Source organism: Primulina eburnea, chromosome 12, assembly GCF_022965805.1.
Source record: "Primulina eburnea isolate SZY01 chromosome 12, ASM2296580v1, whole genome shotgun sequence".
NCBI classification, from domain to species: domain Eukaryota; kingdom Viridiplantae; phylum Streptophyta; class Magnoliopsida; order Lamiales; family Gesneriaceae; genus Primulina; species Primulina eburnea.
In genome coordinates this window covers 15,970,831-15,989,520 of record NC_133112.1, presented here as the reverse complement: position 1 = coordinate 15,989,520, position 18,690 = coordinate 15,970,831, and positions in this window count along the sequence as shown.

Genomic DNA, 18,690 nt, shown 5'->3' with positions numbered 1-18,690 from the left:
GTATAATAAAGAAACTTAACTAGTTGTATGCTTGTATACCTTTTGATTAGTAATGTTTAATATTATAAAAAAATTTATTTTTTTTATCGAAGTAGCATACATAATTGATCCAATTAGTCCCAAAGATTGAAGAAGATGAGTTAGCACTCGGGTCCCCACATAAATAGTGTCTCCAGATTTTCAGGGCGAATACCACAACTGCCAGTTCCATATCATGCGTAGGATAATTTTTCTCGTAGTCTTTCAACTGACGAGAAGCATAAACTATAACCTTTCCACGTTGCATCAGCACTGCGCCAAGGCCCTTCTTCGATGCATCGGTATAAACAACAAAGTACTCTCTACCACTGGGTAGTGCAAGTACCAGAGCTGTCGTCAACTTATCTTTCAACTCTTGGAATCCACTTTGGCATTCATTGGACCAATCAAACTTCACAGTCTTTGTAGTGACCCGTTCCAGAATCACCTACTAAGTAAGAACTAAGCATGCAATTAACCTAATTAATCAACAATCAGAGATAAAAGCGGAAACAGTCAACAAAAGATAGTTATACAACCCAATCGAAGTCTTAGAATAACTCAAACTAAAATATCCGGTACAACCATATCGAATAGAATGACACTGAAAACTAAACCAACCAGCTACTCAACGTCCTCCTCCTCCTCCTCCTGAGCTGTCCAACCTGAGGCCTGCCCCGAGGGAATGGGGTGTCCAAGATAAACAAAACCGAGGACGTGAGCGATAAGAACGCCCAGTACAAAAGCATGAGTATACAAACCTATATGAAATGCACATGCTATGATATGATACCAGGGTAGTCAAGAAACAGGAGTCACAAAGGATCTCAAAATGCTCAGTCTAGAGGCGCCAAGTGGATAGTGCCGCGCGGTACTCCTCTGGGTCACTGCATCCACTACAAGAACAGACGTGGACCTAAAATGTCCCGGATCACCGAAGCCCTCCCGACCCGTCGGCCACTGTGTACTCTCGGTGTCCATGCGTCCACAAGACAAGACAGGGCTGAGCGGCCCCACAAGATATAGCTTATCTCGAGAGAGATACAGCTCAACAGTAAAGGCTATCTCGAAGGAGATACGGCTCAACATGAAATGCAACGTGCATCATAAAACGTGACATAATAGCATGCATCATATGACATATATCAATGCACCACATAATCATGCAACACATATAAGAATGTATACTCGACCAGGATATCTCGGATAGTACTTTCGTACCTCTATCACAGCAAGCCTAGCCTTACGCAACACCGCTAATCAGGTCTAGAACAAGCCTACGCAACAAAAGCATACCCAATGAACAATACTACCATGCTCGACTAGTAAAACCAGTACTACCAACGGTTTAGGGTTTACCTTCGTCCGTCGACAGCCCTTTGATGTCGATTGCCTCGTAACTCAGGCGTCGCTACACTACCAATCCTGGCAGCTCTTGGCTATCGCTCGACCAACAACTAACCCTAGAAACCTTCCAAATCTCTCAAATATGAGACTCAACTCCAAAATTGACAATACAAAATGAGGAAATCCGAGCACTATTTATAGGCCATGTTCGGATCCACCGAACCCACTTCGGAACGTCCGAACGCCCACGTGTCCATCGGCTCTTGACACCTCATGATCGGATCCACCGATCCTACACTTCGGATCATCCGAACTTGCACACCTCATGATCGGATCCACCGAACCTACACTTCGGATCATCCGAACTTGCATGCAAACTGACGTGTCGATCAACTCTTGACACCTCATGATCGGATCCACCGAACCCACTTCGGATCGTCCGAATGCTTCGGTGCTACCGAACCATCTTCGGTCCGTCCGATCATGACCACGGTCAAAATTACATATTAAACCTTCTTAATCACCATTAATCCGTTAATTACCCAATTTGGAATTCGGGCTACTACATTCTCCCCCCCTTAAAAGATTTCGTCCTCGAAATCAGGTTTAGAGGATGAACAAAACGAAATAACAACATCGTTATTACATCTCAATTGTTGTTGAATACAACTGATATTTCGATTACAACTGAAAACACAAACATATACAAAGCACAACTCAAAAGAGCTCTGGATGCTCTGAACGGATACGACTCTCTAACTCCCAAGTGGCTTCTTCAGTGCCTCTGCGCTGCCACTGAATTAAGACAAGAGGAATGATCTTATTCCGCAACACCTTGTCTTTGCGATCTAGAATCTGAACTGGTCGTTCCACGTAAGACAAATCCGAATTTAGTTGAACTTCAGAGGGATGCAAGATGTGAGACTCGTCTGCTACGTATCGTCTCAACAAAGATACGTGGAACACATCATGAATACTTGATAGGTACGGCGGCAATGCAAGTCTGTAAGCCAAATCTCCCACGCTTTCCAATATTTCAAATGGACCAATAAATCTCGGAGACAGCTTACCTTTGAGACCAAATCTCAAAATCCTGCGAAAAGGCGAAACTCGGAGAAACACTTTCTCACCCGGCTGAAAATAAAGAGGTCGCCGCTTGGTGTTCGCATAACTAGCCTGTCGATCCTGAGCGATCTTAATCCGTTTCTTGATTACTGCAACCTTATCAATAGCCTGCTGGACTAACTCCGGTCCCTCAACATGTCGTTCCCCAACTTCATCCCAAAATAATGGAGTACGACAACGTCGCCCATACAACGCCTCAAATGGTGCCATACCAATACTACGATGATAGCTGTTGTTGTACGCGAACTCAATCAAAGGCAAATGATCCTGCCAAGCGGTTCCGAAATCCATAACACAAGCTCGCATCATATCCTCAAGTGTACGGATAGTCCTCTCTGTCTGACCGTCGGTCTCTGGATGATAAGCTGTACTCAAACTTAGGGACGTACCCAATGCCGACTGGAAACTACCCCAAAATCGTGAGGTAAAACGAGGATCTCTGTCACTAACAATACTGACTGGCACTCCATGCAGACGTAAAATCTCTTGAATATACAAGCGAGCCATACGATCGAAAGTGAAATCCCGGTTGTAAGGCAGAAAATGAGCAGACTTGGTGAGTCGATCCACCACTACCCAAATAGCATCACTATTCCTCGAAGACAATGGTAAGTGAGTAATGAAGTCCATCGCGATATGCTCCCACTTCCATTCAGGAATAGGTAAGTTCAGCAATAAGCCTCCCGGTCGACGGTGCTGTGTCTTAACCTGCTGACAAACAAGACACTTGGAAACAAACTGATAAACGCTGCGCTTCATCCCTTTCCACCAAAATCGTGTCCTCAAATCTTTATACATCTTGTTGCTTCCTGGATGGACACTCAACTTGCTTCGATGGGCCTGAGATAAGATCTCTTCTCTCAAAGTATCATCCTCTGGTACTACAACCCGATTAGACAAACACAGAAGACCATAGACTGATAATGGAAATTGCTATCTCCACCAACCAACCGAGCTAATCTCTGAGTCTTGAGATCAGACATCTGAGCATCTCGAATCCGAGCGAACAAAGCTGGCTCAGATAAAATGGTAGCAACACGAATGCTCTCCATACCTTTCCGATGTTTGAAATTAAATCCCAACGAACAACAATCCTGGATAGTACTAATCATAGCACTGGTCTGAAGTGCAGAGACTCTCACCTTGCGACTAAGAGCATCGGCTGTGAGATTCGCAGAACCTGGATGGTACTTAATCTCGCAGTCATAATCTTTAAGTAGATCCATCCACCGACGTTGTCTCATGTTCAACTCAGCCTGAGTGAACAGATACTTCAGACTCTTATGATCAGTAAAGATTTCAAACTTAACCCCGTACAAATAATGACGCCAGATCTTTAACGCAAACACAATAGCAGCTAATTCTAGATCATGAATAGGGTACTTCTCCTCGTGAGATTTTAACTGCCTGGATGCGTAAGCGATCACATGACCATTCTGCGTCAACACACACCCTAAGCCTTGAAAAGAGGCATCGGTGTAAACACTGAAACCATCATATCCTGACGGTAACGCCAAAACAGGTGCAGAAGTCAAAAGTCGACGAAGCTCTCTGAAACTATCTTCGCACTCGGATGACCACTCAAATGGAACATCCTTCCGAGTAAGCTGCGTCAATGGTCTAGCAATCTGAGAGAAATTCACGATGAAGCGACGATAATACCCTGCTAGACCTAGAAAACTACGAATCTCAGCCACCGTCGTAGGACGTGACCAATTCAACACTGCCTCAATCTTGCTAGGATCCACAGAAATTCCTTCCTTGGAAATCACATGACCAAGGAATACTACACGATCAATCCAGAACTCGCACTTACTCAGCTTAGCATACAATTGCTTCTCGCGAAGAATCTGCAACACAATCCTCAAGTGCTGGATATGCTCTTCCACACTGTGAGAATAAATCAAGATATCGTCTATGAAAACCACCACAAACTGATCCAGAAAATCCCGAAAAACTCGGTTCATTAGATCCATGAACACCGCTGGCGCATTCGTCAATCCGAATGGCATAACTAGAAACTCGTAATGCCCATATCGAGTACGAAAGGCAGTCTTGGAAATATCATCATCTCTGACTCTCATCTGATGATAACCTGATCGCAAGTCAATCTTGGAGTAAACAGAGGTACCCTGAAGCTGATCGAACAAGTCATCAATACGAGGTAAGGGATACTTGTTTTTGATCGTCACACGATTCAGCTGGCGATAATCAATGCACAACCGCATCGACCCATCCTTTTTCTTGACAAACAAGACTGGAGCTCCCCAAGGTGAAACACTCGGGCGAATATAACCTTTATCAAGAAGATCCTGCAATTGCTGCTTCAATTCTCTCATCTCTGACGGAGCCAGACGATAGGGGGCACGAGAAATCGGTGCAGTCCCTGGCATTAACTCAATGCCAAATTCCACCTCTCTAACCAGAGGAAAACCAGGAATCTCATCTGGAAAAACATCAGGAAATTCACAAACCACTGGAATATCCTCTATACCAACACTACCTGTGGACGAATCAATCGCATAGATGAGGTAGCCTTCCCCGCCCGCCTCTAAAGCACGACAGGCTTTCAGAGCAGATACCACTGGCATCGGAGGTCGCGCTCCCTCACCATAGAAAAACCAACTAGAGCTCTCAGTCGTACGAAACTGAACAAGCTTCTGGTAACAATCCACGGTAGCTCGGTAGGTAGTCAATAGGTCTATACCCAAAATACAATCAAAATCTTCCATCTCCAGGATCATAAGATTCGCAGTCAACTCATTACCCTCAAATTCTAAGGGACAACCCATCACTAAACGCTTTGCTAACACCGAATGACCCATCGGAGAAGAAACGGAAAGAATGACGTCTAAAGAAACATACGGTAACTTATGACGCTTAACAAATCGTGCAGAAATGAATGAATGCGATGCTCTGGTATCAATAAGAACAAAAGCACGAATACCGCATAAACAAAAAGTACCTGCTATGACTCTCCCTGTCTCATCTGCAGCCTGATCCTGGTTCAGTGCAAAAACCTGACCTTGGGCACGAGGTCGAAGATTCGAACTACCCACTGCCTGACCCTGCCTCCTCTGCTGAACAGTCGCCTGAGATCCGGAACCAGATCCTGCTCCACCTCGCAACTGAGGACAATTCTTCTTGATATGCCCCATCTCTCCGCACTGAAAACAAGCTCCCGCGGCTGATCGGCACTGCTCCGATGGATGGTTCTTCCCACAGTGCACACAAGAAACCTTCTTCTTACCAAAGCGGAAAACACTGCTAGACCGTGATCCAGATCCAGAAGAAGAAGAACCTGACCTCTTGAAAGACTGAGATCGAGGACTCAAAGTACTCGGAGGTCTGGAAGAAAGAATAGCCCTACCACGCTGGAGACTGATCTCTGCCTGGCGACACAGGTTCACTAACCCATCGTAAGAAGTAGGATTATCACAGACAGTGACTCGATCAAAAATCTCCTGGTTAAGACCCTGGAGGAAATGGTCGTACTTGGCCTCAGAACTGCCACTGATATGAGGAGCAAAGGGTAACAACTCGAAGAACTTCTGCTGATATTCATCAACAGACATACTACCCTGCTTAAGGTTCAGGAGCTCGATCGTCTTTGCCTGGCGAAGAGCTGGAGGAAAATACAGCTGCATGAAAGCTGCACGGAAATCGGCCCAAGTCACCCTACCCTGGGACTGGACTATCGGCGCAGAAGTCGATCGCCACCACTTGCGCGCACGGCCCTCAAGAAGAAAACTAAGGGTCTCCATCTGCTGCTCCTCGGTGCACTGGAATGCACGGAAACAACTCTCCATGCGCTCTATCCAATCCTCAGCATCATCGGGAGTCTCACCGCCGACTAAAGGCTTAGGCCCCATCTGAATAAAACGATGCAATTCAAAACGCCTAGGACCATCCCTACGATGACGATGGTCACGATGCCGCCTACGATCGTCCTGGTCACCCCAACGACCTACACTCCCCTGACTACTCTCGTCACCAAAATGGTCAGCCATCGCTACAAGATAGAAGGGGGAAAATGGTCAAATGGTCAACGAAAATCCCAAAACAGAAATCTATATCCCAAAATCGTAAGCATGCTCTGATACCATAAATGTAGTGACCCGTTCCAGAATCACCTACTAAGTAAGAACTAAGCATGCAATTAACCTAATTAATCAACAATCAGAGATAAACGCGGAAACAGTCAACAAAAGATAGTTATACAACCCAATCGAAGTCATAGAATAACTCAAACTAAAATATCCGGTACAACCATATCGAATAGAATGACACTGAAAACTAAACCAACCAGCTACTCAACGTCCTCCTCCTCCTCCTCCTGAGCTGTCCAACCTGAGGCCTGCCCCGAGGGAATGGGGTGTCCAAGATAAACAAAACCGAGGACGTGAGCGATAAGAACGCCCAGTACAAAAGCATGAGTATACAAACCTATATGAAATGCACATGCTATGATATGATACCAGGGTAGTCAAGAAACAGGAGTCACAAAGGATCTCAAAATGCTCAGTCTAGAGGCGCCAAGTGGATAGTGCCGCGCGGTACTCCTCTGGGTCACTGCATCCACTACAAGAACAGACGTGGACCTAAAATGTCCCGGATCACCGAAGCCCTCCCGACCCGTCGGCCACTGTGTACTCTCGGTGTCCATGCGTCCACAAGACAAGACAAGGCTGAGCGGCCCCACAAGATATAGCTTATCTCGAGAGAGATACAGCTCAACAGTAAAGGCTATCTCGAAGGAGATACGGCTCAACATGAAATGCAACGTGCATCATAAAACGTGACATAATAGCATGCATCATATGACATATATCAATGCACCACATAATCATGCAACACATATAAGAATGTATACTCGACCAGGATATCTCGGATAGTACTTTCGTACCTCTATCACAGCAAGCCTAGCCTTACGCAACACCGCTAATCAGGTCTAGAACAAGCCTACGCAACAAAAGCATACCCAATGAACAATACTACCATGCTCGACTAGTAAAACCAGTACTACCAACGGTTTAGGGTTTACCTTCGTCCGTCGACAGCCCTTTGATGTCGATTGCCTCGTAACTCAGGCGTCGCTACACTACCAATCCTGGCAGCTCTTGGCTATCGCTCGACCAACAACTAACCCTAGAAACCTTCCAAATCTCTCAAATATGAGACTCAACTCCAAAATTGACAATACAAAATGAGGAAATCCGAGCACTATTTATAGGCCATGTTCGGATCCACCGAACCCACTTCGGAACGTCCGAACGCCCACGTGTCCATCGGCTCTTGACACCTCATGATCGGATCCACCGATCCTACACTTCGGATCATCCGAACTTGCACACCTCATGATCGGATCCACCGAACCTACACTTCGGATCATCCGAACTTGCATGCAAACTGACGTGTCGATCAACTCTTGACACCTCATGATCGGATCCACCGAACCCACTTCGGATCGTCCGAACGCTTCGGTGCTACCGAACCATCTTCGGTCCGTCCGATCATGACCACGGTCAAAATTACATATTAAACCTTCTTAATCACCATTAATCCGTTAATTACCCAATTTGGAATTCGGGCTACTACAGTCTTCCTCGTCAGATTGGTCAACGACAGGGCAATTTTGGAAAAGTCTGAAATAAAACGACGATAATAACCCGCCAAACCAAGAAAACTGCGTACCTCTGATACAGTAGTAGGGATAGGCCACTTCTGTATCGCCTCGATTTTTGTTGGATCAACAGCTAAACCATCCTTCGAGACAATATGGCCTAAGAAAGAAATCTGCCCCAACTAGATCTCACATTTCTTCAGCTTAGCATACAGCCTTTTCTCTCTCAAAAACTGAAGAACGACTCTGAGGTGCTCTGCATGAAGCTCTCTGGTCTTGGAATAAATAAATATATCATCGATGAAAACCATGACAAAGCTATCCAAATACGGCTTGAACACTCGGTTCATAAGATCCATGAAGACTGAAGGAGCATTAGTTAAACTGAACGACATAACAAGAAATTCGTAATGACCATACCTTGTCCAGAACACCGTCTTAGGGATATCAGACTCCCTAACTTTCAATTGGTGATAGCCAGATTGCAGATCAGTTTTCGAAAACACTGTAGCCCCCTGCAGTTGGTCAAAAAGGTCGTCTATCCGTGGCAACGGATATTTATTCTTGATCTTCACTTTGTTGATTTCTCTGTAATCAATGAACAGCCGCAAGGACCCATCTTTCTTTTTAACGAAAAGAACTGGAGCTCCCCAAGGCGAAGAACTCGGCCGTATAAAACCTTTATCTAATAGATCCTGCAACTGCGTCTTCAATTCTTTCATCTCTGTCGGGGCCATTCTGTACGGAGCTTTGGAAATAAGAACCGTCCTCACCCTACATCTCTGTCCGGCAATAAACCCACATCATCCTCAAATACATCAGGGAACTCTCTCACAACATTAACATCATCGATATTCAACTTCACAATTCTATCCGTCTCAACAATCGAAGCCAAAACCCCATCACAACTTCTAAACAACAACTTCTTAGCCTCAAGATACGAAATAAAAGGAAGGACCAGCGAAGTACCTGCACTGGCGAGCATACCTTCCTTATTTTCATCATCTGCAAATTTCACCATCTTGGCAACGCAATCAATCGCTGCAAGGTAAGTTGATAGCCAACTCATGCCAAGTATAATATCAAACGCAACAATCGAAATAACAATCAAATCGGCATAAACCACTCGCTCATGAATTTGAACAGAACACGCATACATAATAGATGTCGTGCATAACATATCCCCATAAGGCAATACAACATTAAACTGGAGGGGAAGAACAGAAGGAACTAAACCCAAAGATCTAAAAAATAGTTCAGACATAAAAGAATGAGTAGCACATGTATCAATCAATGTCGTAACTACTCTGCCTGAAATTAAGATAGTGCTAGAGATCACAGAAGAATCAGGGTTTATACCTTCTTTCGTCATGGTGAAGATGCGACCCAGACACAACGGCTTCTCTGGATCAAATGGGACTATCGGTGCTTTTGAACTCGGCTCCATCTTGCCTTTCCCCTTGTAACTGCCTTTTCCTCTTTGGCTTGAACCCTGACCTCTTTGAGCAATAGCCTGCTGCCTCGCCTGTCTCTCTTTAGCAATATCCTTCTCATCTTGCTCGGCTAACAATGCTTTAGCCACAATCTCTTTAAATGTCACCGCCTTAGAAATATTGATGTCCCTCCTGATCTCTGCTCGAAGTCCTCTAATAAAATGAGCGCCCTTGTCTTTGTCATTTGAGGCAATATATGGGGAAAACAGGCAGCCCTCCTCAAACTTCAAGATGTACTCGTCAACATTCATACTTCCCTCTCGAAGTTCTAAAAACTCAGTCACCTTTCGAGCTCGAAGTGCATCCAGGAAATACTTGTCATAGAAAAGATCCGTGAAATCTTGCCACTTTAATGCCGGAACATCAACACCTACCTTAGTGGCATTCCACCAAATACGTGTAGCTTTGACTAGCATGAATACTGCACAATCAACTATGTCCTTGTCTTCATACTTGAGATGCTCAAATGTCGCCTCAAGTGCTTTAATCCACTCTACAGCCACCAATGGATCAGTGCTTCCTGCAAACTCAAGCGGATCCATCCTCTTAAAAGCAGTAAAGATCCCATCAGTCCCAACTGCTTGAACCACTTGGCCTCTCCCTTGGCCTCTACCCTGACCTGAACCTTGCAAACGAAGCAACTGTTGAATATGCTCACTGTGAACCTTGGCTTGCTCTTTCAATAATTTTCCGAACTCGTCGACAACTCTCAATGAGGAGCTATCCTCACCCTCTGAAATTTTTCTCTTGGGAGGCATTAAATCCTACAATGTGCTCACATAATACATTTCAACCGATAACAATAAATAGATGTAGGAGAAGACATACCCGGACTGTTGAAAGTAGACAAAGTCATATGCATTGGTCCGAAAAACGTTGCTCTGATACCACTAAATGTAACGCCCTTGATTGATTTCATAAAATAACAGCGGAATTTTAAAAATTTTACTTAAAGGAAAGAAGGATTTAAAATTTTCTTGACATAAATACATTTTCAATATATAAAATCAAAAGTATATACATGATCTATAAAGTATTGTATCAAAATACAATATATCATTTTGATCATGCCAAAATGCTAAAAAAATATCTTTCTTCCTTCCTTCTTTTTGTTGTGCATATGACCTCGGCTCCAATCAACGACCCGGCTCGTCACTCATATCTGCATCACATGAAATAAATGGAATGAGTATAAAACTCAGCAAGTAGAACTCTTACATAACAATCTATAAATATCTACTCTGTAAAACATGACTTTGAAATCATTAAATACCATCTAACTCTTGAAACATGGAATAACATAGTATAACATGACCATAACGATGGTTAGGGATGTAAATGAACCGAACTGTTCGCGAGCTTTTCGGATCTCGGCTCGTTAAAAAGCTCGTCCGGGTTCGTTCGTTAAGCTTATCGAGCCAAGCCCGAGCCTTACTTTGGGCTCGACAATTTTGTTGAGCCGAGCTTGAGATTAATGATGTTCGGCTCGTTAGCTCGTGAACATGTTCGATAATAGGTTCGTGAGCTCAAAATTGAGCTCGGCTCGTTTAGCTGGCTCGTGAGCTCGAGCTCGAGCTCGGCTCGTTTAAGTGGTTCACGAGCTCGGCTCGTTTAGGTAGATCGTGAGCTCGAATTGAGATAATTAATGAGTTATAATATTAAAACAATTATGTATGATAAATAATAATAAATTAAAAATTAAAAATTATATTAAAAATGTGAATGTTATGGCAATAATGGCATATTCCCGTAACCTCATCTATTCCAAATCCCAAACCCTATTTGGCTATTCCCGTAACCTTGCCTATTCCCCCCGAATCCGCGCCTCCCGACCTCCGCCCACCGTCGCCGAGGGTCTCCGGTCGTAGCCCAGGTCCGGTCGACCATTATCGATCAGAAATCGGTAGATTTGAGCGTGTATAGGTAGCGAGACCCCTTTCCCGTCCACCTCTAAACCGCGTACGATTTTCGACGATTCTCCGTTCTTCCGCCGGCGCCGAGGGCTGAAAATCCTTGTACCGTCTGGGTCGACTTTGATTGAGGCGTGAATCGAGAGTTTGGAGATCGTATAGGTCGCGAACCCTAGCTCTGATTCTGGTTTGGTTTCATCTCCAAATACAGTGGGCAAAACAATTAGAGACAAAAGTTCAAAAGTTTCAGCCTCTCTGGTGTGTTTGAATATTGATGCTACGGCAATGAATTTAGTCTACTTAAGAAACTCATATTTGTTGGATTATTAATGCAATGATATAAATATCTGTTAATGCAATGATATAAATTAATTCTAGCGTATGCACTCTCACTCCGTAGAAATTAATTCTAGCGTATGTAGAGGAAAAAGTTCAAAATTTTCAATCTGTTATTGTTGTTACGGCAATGAATCTAGTGTATGCACTCTCACTCCTAATTAATTCTACATATGATTATACGTATATAATCTTATTATTTAAAAATATTATGGTTTGAAATTAATTATACTTTAAAGTAAATATATAAAAAAAATAAAATATTTTAATATAATAAACTGAATATCAGACATCAAAAGCAACCGACTAGATATCTAATGTCGCCGCATAGAAGAAACCCTTAGCATTGTGAGGTCCAAAAATACAAAGCCACGTACGTGATACATTATATAGTATCATATTATAATATGATATGGTCCAAAATTATATAGGCCCACGTAATTCATTATATTTATATATATACAATATTCATTTATTCAAAATTCTAAAGCGTATCTTACAGAAATTATAATTTTATAACACTAGTAGAAAAATCGGATTTTACTTCGGCAGGCTTTACTTCGACAATAATAAATTACGAAGTAATACATTACCAATAACTTCAATAATAACACAAGCGAAGTAAAATAATATATTTTACTTCGGATGTTTAAAAACACGGGCTTCACTATATTTTTTTATTATATTTTACTTCGGCATATCAATGTTGACGAAGTAAAAAAATAAGAAAAATAAGTTCATGCTGAAGTAATAAGATGAACCGTGCAGATTAACAAAGGAAACTAAACTATACTGAACATTTAGCGATGGTTTGTCGCTAACAAACCGTCACTGATTTAATCAGCGACGGTTTTTCAAACAATTCGTCGCTAATAGCGACGATTTTTTTGCGCATATGCGCGAGGTCTTCTGAGCACACTTCATCGCATATGCGCGAGTGCCTCTGTTCTTGCATCGTAGCTACTGGCCTCCTCGCGCATATGCGGGCGACAGAGCGCGCATATGCGCGAGGTCTTCTGAGCAGAAACGAGCTCTCTTAACGAGCGGAACCCGAGCCAAGCTCCTTAAATAAGATAAACGAGCCATTAACGAGCCGAGCTCGAGCCGAGCCCGAGCTTCATAACTTCCGAACGAGCCGAGCCCGAGCTTCAAACCTGTAATGCTCGAGATTTAATTACTGTAATCAGACGTTGATTAATTGACGTGATTGAGGTTATACGAACTCAAATGACGAAGCCGGGCGTTGGTTTATTTTAAGCCAAGATGTTGAACCGAACATCTCACGATGTTAGGCCGAACATCTCGCGCCCGAGCGGTAGAAAAGAACCGCCCAAGCGCCAATTTTAATTTTTGGACAGAATGTTTGGCGCTCGAGCGGTAGAATATTACCGCCTGAGCGCCAGGAGATGTTCGGTTGAGGATCTGGACAGAGACTTCCGCGCCCGAGCGGTAAATTTTAACCGCCCGAGCGCGAGACATGCAGAAGGAAGAATTGACATTTGGCTTGTTGCATGTACGTGGGTGTATATATATATATACAAACGTAAATCTTCAGAGAAAAGGGAGGAAAATAGAATTCAGAGGAAGAATTGCTTCTTGATTTTAGAAATTGATTTACGATCAATCCGTCCGTTAGATTTTAATTCCGACTTCGGTATCGAGTTCCTATCAACGTAGGCTACAACTGGACACTGAGTATTGACAGGCTTGGGATTCGAGACTTCGACAGAGCCAGAGTATCAGAAAGAAAGGTATAAATTAATGTTGAGTTGGGATTGCACAACTCGAGTGAGGTTTGACTCGAGTTTCCCCTAAATCACATACTTTCATTTATTGCATTGATATTTGCAATTGATGAGACTTATGATTGTTGTCTATTGATTTATAGCCACTGCATGTAATGACTGCTGATTCGCTAGTCATTGATTGATTTGCTTAGATACTGACTGTATGTATTGATTACTGAGTCGTTGAGTCATAGGCTGATTCGCCTAGTCACCGGCTGATTCGTCGGGTTATTGATTGATTCGTCTTATTATAGGCTGATTCACCTAGTCACCGGCTGATTCGTCTGGTGATTGACTGATTCGTCTAAACTTAAGCTGATTCGCTTAATTACAGGCTGAGTTGTCTGATTATTGGCTGAATTCGCCTAGTTACCGGCTGATTCGTCGGGTTATTGACTGAGTCGTCAATTCTGCGGCTGATTCACCCAGATACTGATATATGAATTATATCGATGCCGTTTAGGGATTGATTCATTCCTATCGACTGAGATTCGATATAATTACCTATATCCAGACCTCGGGATCCCTAGGATAGAGTTGAGTAGAGTCTGAGACGACGCGTCAGTTGAGTCGATTGTGAGACGACGCGTCGGTTGAGTTGAGTCTGATATGACATGTTGATTTACATTGTTTATACCATTCATGATTATTGAATGTTTGATATGGATTTATGTTTCTGATTTGAGACATGTTATGAATAATCCTTATATGCTTTCGTATATGCTTTTATATGACTGCATGTTTACATTGTTTATACTGGGATATTTATATCTCACCGGAGTTATCCGGCTGTTGTCTTGTTTTGTATGTGTGCATGACAACAGGTGGGGCTGGATCAGGGTCAATAAGAGGATGAGAGAAGATTAGATAGCGTGGAGATCCGGGCTTCAAAGCAACGTAGGATTCAGCAGTGATATATAGTTGAACCTAGTTGAATTCTTGTAGATAACCCAAGATTTGTATATTCATGTTTAATATGTAATTTGAGTAAATTACATTACGTTTCCGCTTTGTATTTTTTTAAAAAAAAAAAATTTAGACCCTGTTTTACAATTGATTAATTAGTCCCAATGATGATTAAGAACATGATTAGCGTCCGGGTCACCACAAAACCAAAGGCTCGTAACGAGCCTCAGCCGAGCCCGAGCCGAGCAAATAGTTTAATGAGCCGAGCCCGATACTTTTCGACTCGGCTCGGCTCGGCTCATTTACATTCCTAACGATGGTATTTCTAATTTCTCTGGTGGATTGATATCTAAATAGTATCTCTGTCTTTGTACATATATCCCATCGATATAAATCGATTACTCTGTCGGGATATAAGCATATGGTCGTTGATTAACTAATTATATGCAATCTCTGACTATCTATTTATCAATTCAATAAATCATTTGAACTCCCTCTTGGACATTAAAACAAACACTTTGAATACTCTTTTCTTTTGCATTCCCTTTTATATAATTGAGACATATAAAAGCCTCTAATATACAAAGAAGTGTATCCATACATAACATGAATCAAATGGAAGGGAATAACATGTTAAAACCATTGAAATACAATACATATACTTCATGTGAGCACAAGAAATGAATTCCACTTACAACCAATGGAAAGCTTGATTCTAATCTCTTGGTTTAAATCCTACAACAATAAACCCTATATTAAACAATCAACAACTTAATAATCAAATAACCATACCATAATACCCATAAAACCAACACAATCATAAATTCCATAATTTCCCCCAACACCACTATCCAAGAATACTAAAACCACAAGATTACCTTAGCTCCTTAAATCCAAAATGATCTTGCTCTCATTTCAATAACCCAACTAGAAGCTTAAATCAAAGGGACAAAAGAAAGAAATGAGAACCCTAGCTTCCCCTTGAACTGAAGAACCAAGAAGAATGGAAAAGAATGAGGGAAATAAGAGCAAACACTTGTATTTAATAACTTAAAACTCCAAAACACGACTTCACTGTTCACGCACCGCAGGTGCGCTAGCCCTTTCACCGCGGGTGCGCTACGCATACTGAACCACATCCAAAAATCCGAAAGAAACGACCGCGGGTGCGCTGAGTTTTCTACCGCGGGTGCAATAGCCATACTGTCCAACCACCGTGGGTGCGGTATCTTTTCTGGCACGGGTGCGGTGTCCCCTGAGTCCAACAATATACTTTGCAAATAAAATCGAATCGCAACGTCGCTTCTCCTCATATTTTGGCAACACTCTCAACATGAAAGTTGCACCTCTATGTCTTATCTAACCACTCTAATTGGCCTCATTCCAATTGGCTCAACATACAAATTATCATGAATTTAATCGTAACGTTGCTACAATATAAATACACATCATCTACAATTAACAATACTATAAATCATAAATCGACATTCTTAACATCAAAACTATACTTAAACTTGACCAAGTAGTCAATAAACATATGAAATCTTAAACTGTACCATTCACCAAGCTTTGATATTACAAATAGACTTGACGTCCAAATGATTAGCAAACGCCTCTGAAATAAAAGAGTGAGTGGCCCCGAAATCTATCAAGGCCTTCGTGGAAACTCTCTTTATAAAGATATTTCCTAAGAGACGTTAGCACAACACAAAAACTTATAACCCAAAAATTCTAATCTTAACCACATGTATAGTAAAAAAACCTCTTCACAAGTCACCAAAAATACTAACTAGCACACTAAAAATCCCAAAATTTCGAAACATGTATAGCAAAAATAATGTCGTGCTGAATTAAAAAAGTTACCCGTCAACAGGATCGTGTCTGGGTTCGCCTACTCTGCCTGCATGGCGAACACTCTACCCTGGGTCGACTGCCTCCACTGTGGGCAGTTCTTCAACATATGATCGCTGGCTCTGCATTTGAAGCATTTGCCTGATCCCCATAAACACTGTCCCGTATGCTGGCGTGACATTTCAGGCATACTGGCTACTCACCAGCTTCTGTGGAGCCTTCAACTGAGGGATAGGACCCTTGCCTTTCGGCGGTCCCTGAAATGGCATCTTCCCCTGCTGTCCTTGGAAAGGCCTCTTGAACTGGGGTAGCTGTTGTTGCTGCTGCTGAGGTTCCTGGTAGGGCCTCTTGCCCTGTCTGTCAACCTCTATCTCCCTCTGGTCCTGCTATGCTGCCAAGGCTCTAGACACGACAACGACATAGATGGTAGGACCAGCAACCCTCACATCACGGCACAAGATTGGCCACAAACCATCCATAAAATGCCTCAGCTTCTCTCGAACATCATTTGCAATTAGGGGCATAACGTGACACCCCCACTCAAACTTTCTGACAAAATCTAAAATGCTACTGTCTCCCTGTCGTAGCGTCATGAAATCTCTGGTCAGTCTGGATCGAACTTCCTCAGTGAAGTACTTGGAGTAGAAAACTTCTTTAAAACCATCCCAAGTCAGTGTTTGCCAGTTCACTGTCACTGATGCACTCTCCCACCAAAGTCTAGCGTCTCCTGTCAGAAGGAAAATGACACACCTGACCCTGTCCGCGTCCTGCTGCTCCATAAAAACAAACATTTACTCGATGGACTTAATCCATCCTTCTGCTATCATCGGGTCGGTAGTCCCCGAGAACTCGTACGGATCCATCCTACTAAATCTCTTGTAGACTGCCACTGGTATGGGCCTCGCCCCTGTGTCCACTGCAGCATTGTTCCCCGCAAACTGTGCGAAGAACTGGATAATCCTTGCAAGCATCTGAGCCTGCAAATATGGCGGTGGACGAGGAGGAGTGGCCCTCTCCCCATCCAGAGCTTCTGTATTCTAATCGCCTGCTTCACGCACAATCCTATGTCTGGGAGGCATACTGTTCCAAAACTTACCCGACACGTAAACCCAACATGCATAAACATAATATCAATATCATAAGATACACGTAAATTTGAAATTAAACATGTACATGCTGTAATCGTGACTAGATGCTTAATACAGGAAAGAATTTAAATTTTTAAAACTTACAGATTTGAGGTGTGACTTCGTGAGCTTCTTGCAATTGGCAGTAGGCATAACCCTTTACAAGAACACCGCTCTTATACCAACTGTAACGTACCGTACTTTTAAACTATTTTAAAATTTGCGGAAAAATAAAAAATTTCTTAGATATGAAATAAACCTTCAAATTTCGATTAAAATAAACCCTTCATCCAAAATATTTGAAATAAAAAGATCAAAAATAAAGTTTGCTAAAAATACTTGTTCAAACAACGTGAAGAAATCTCGTAAAAGTCAGAGTATTCAAATCGTCATGCCTAAAATCTTAAAACATTGGCAGTCCTCGGGTTTAGCCTCTTGCGCAGACCGAGCCGGCTCATTGGTCCCCGTCCCTCGTCTCCTCATACTCGCCCTCACCTGCATCGAACAAGTCTAGTGAGTCAAAAGACTCAACATGTATAATTGGAGATAAAAAATAATATGTAATAAAACCATATGCATCTTTAAAGTAGAGCGTACATACTTGAAACTTGAACGTAATAATATAAATATAGATGTGCCATCATCATAAAACTTTTCACAAACATACTTGCATCATACATACTTGAACATGCATAACTTCATCATTTTGCGTAGGGATATGTTTCAAAGCAAGTGACCCATATATAAATGTGCTTGATCAGACTAAACCACTGTACTGGGCTGGTAGGGATGTCCACTACCACATACATGAGATCCCCGGTCATGCTTTACCGGGTGGATTGGTCCTTGGTCATGCTTTACCGCTTTCCAATCCTAATCTAAACCCGGCCATGCTTTACCGGGGTGGAGAGGTCATCGGCCACGTTCACCGGCTTCCAAACCCGCTCATAATTAGTCACAAGACATTTAACATACCTCAAAAACTTAAAAATATTTTCCTTTGCAAGTCGAACATACTTGCTTGGCGATGAGGGCTTCATTGGATCTCGCTTGGGGGCCACTGCTGCACATTCTAACACATTTTCAAACACTTAATTTTCATAACTTAGACGCAGGTAATCGTGCTCACCACCGAGGTAAATAAATAGCTTATGACATTCTAGATCG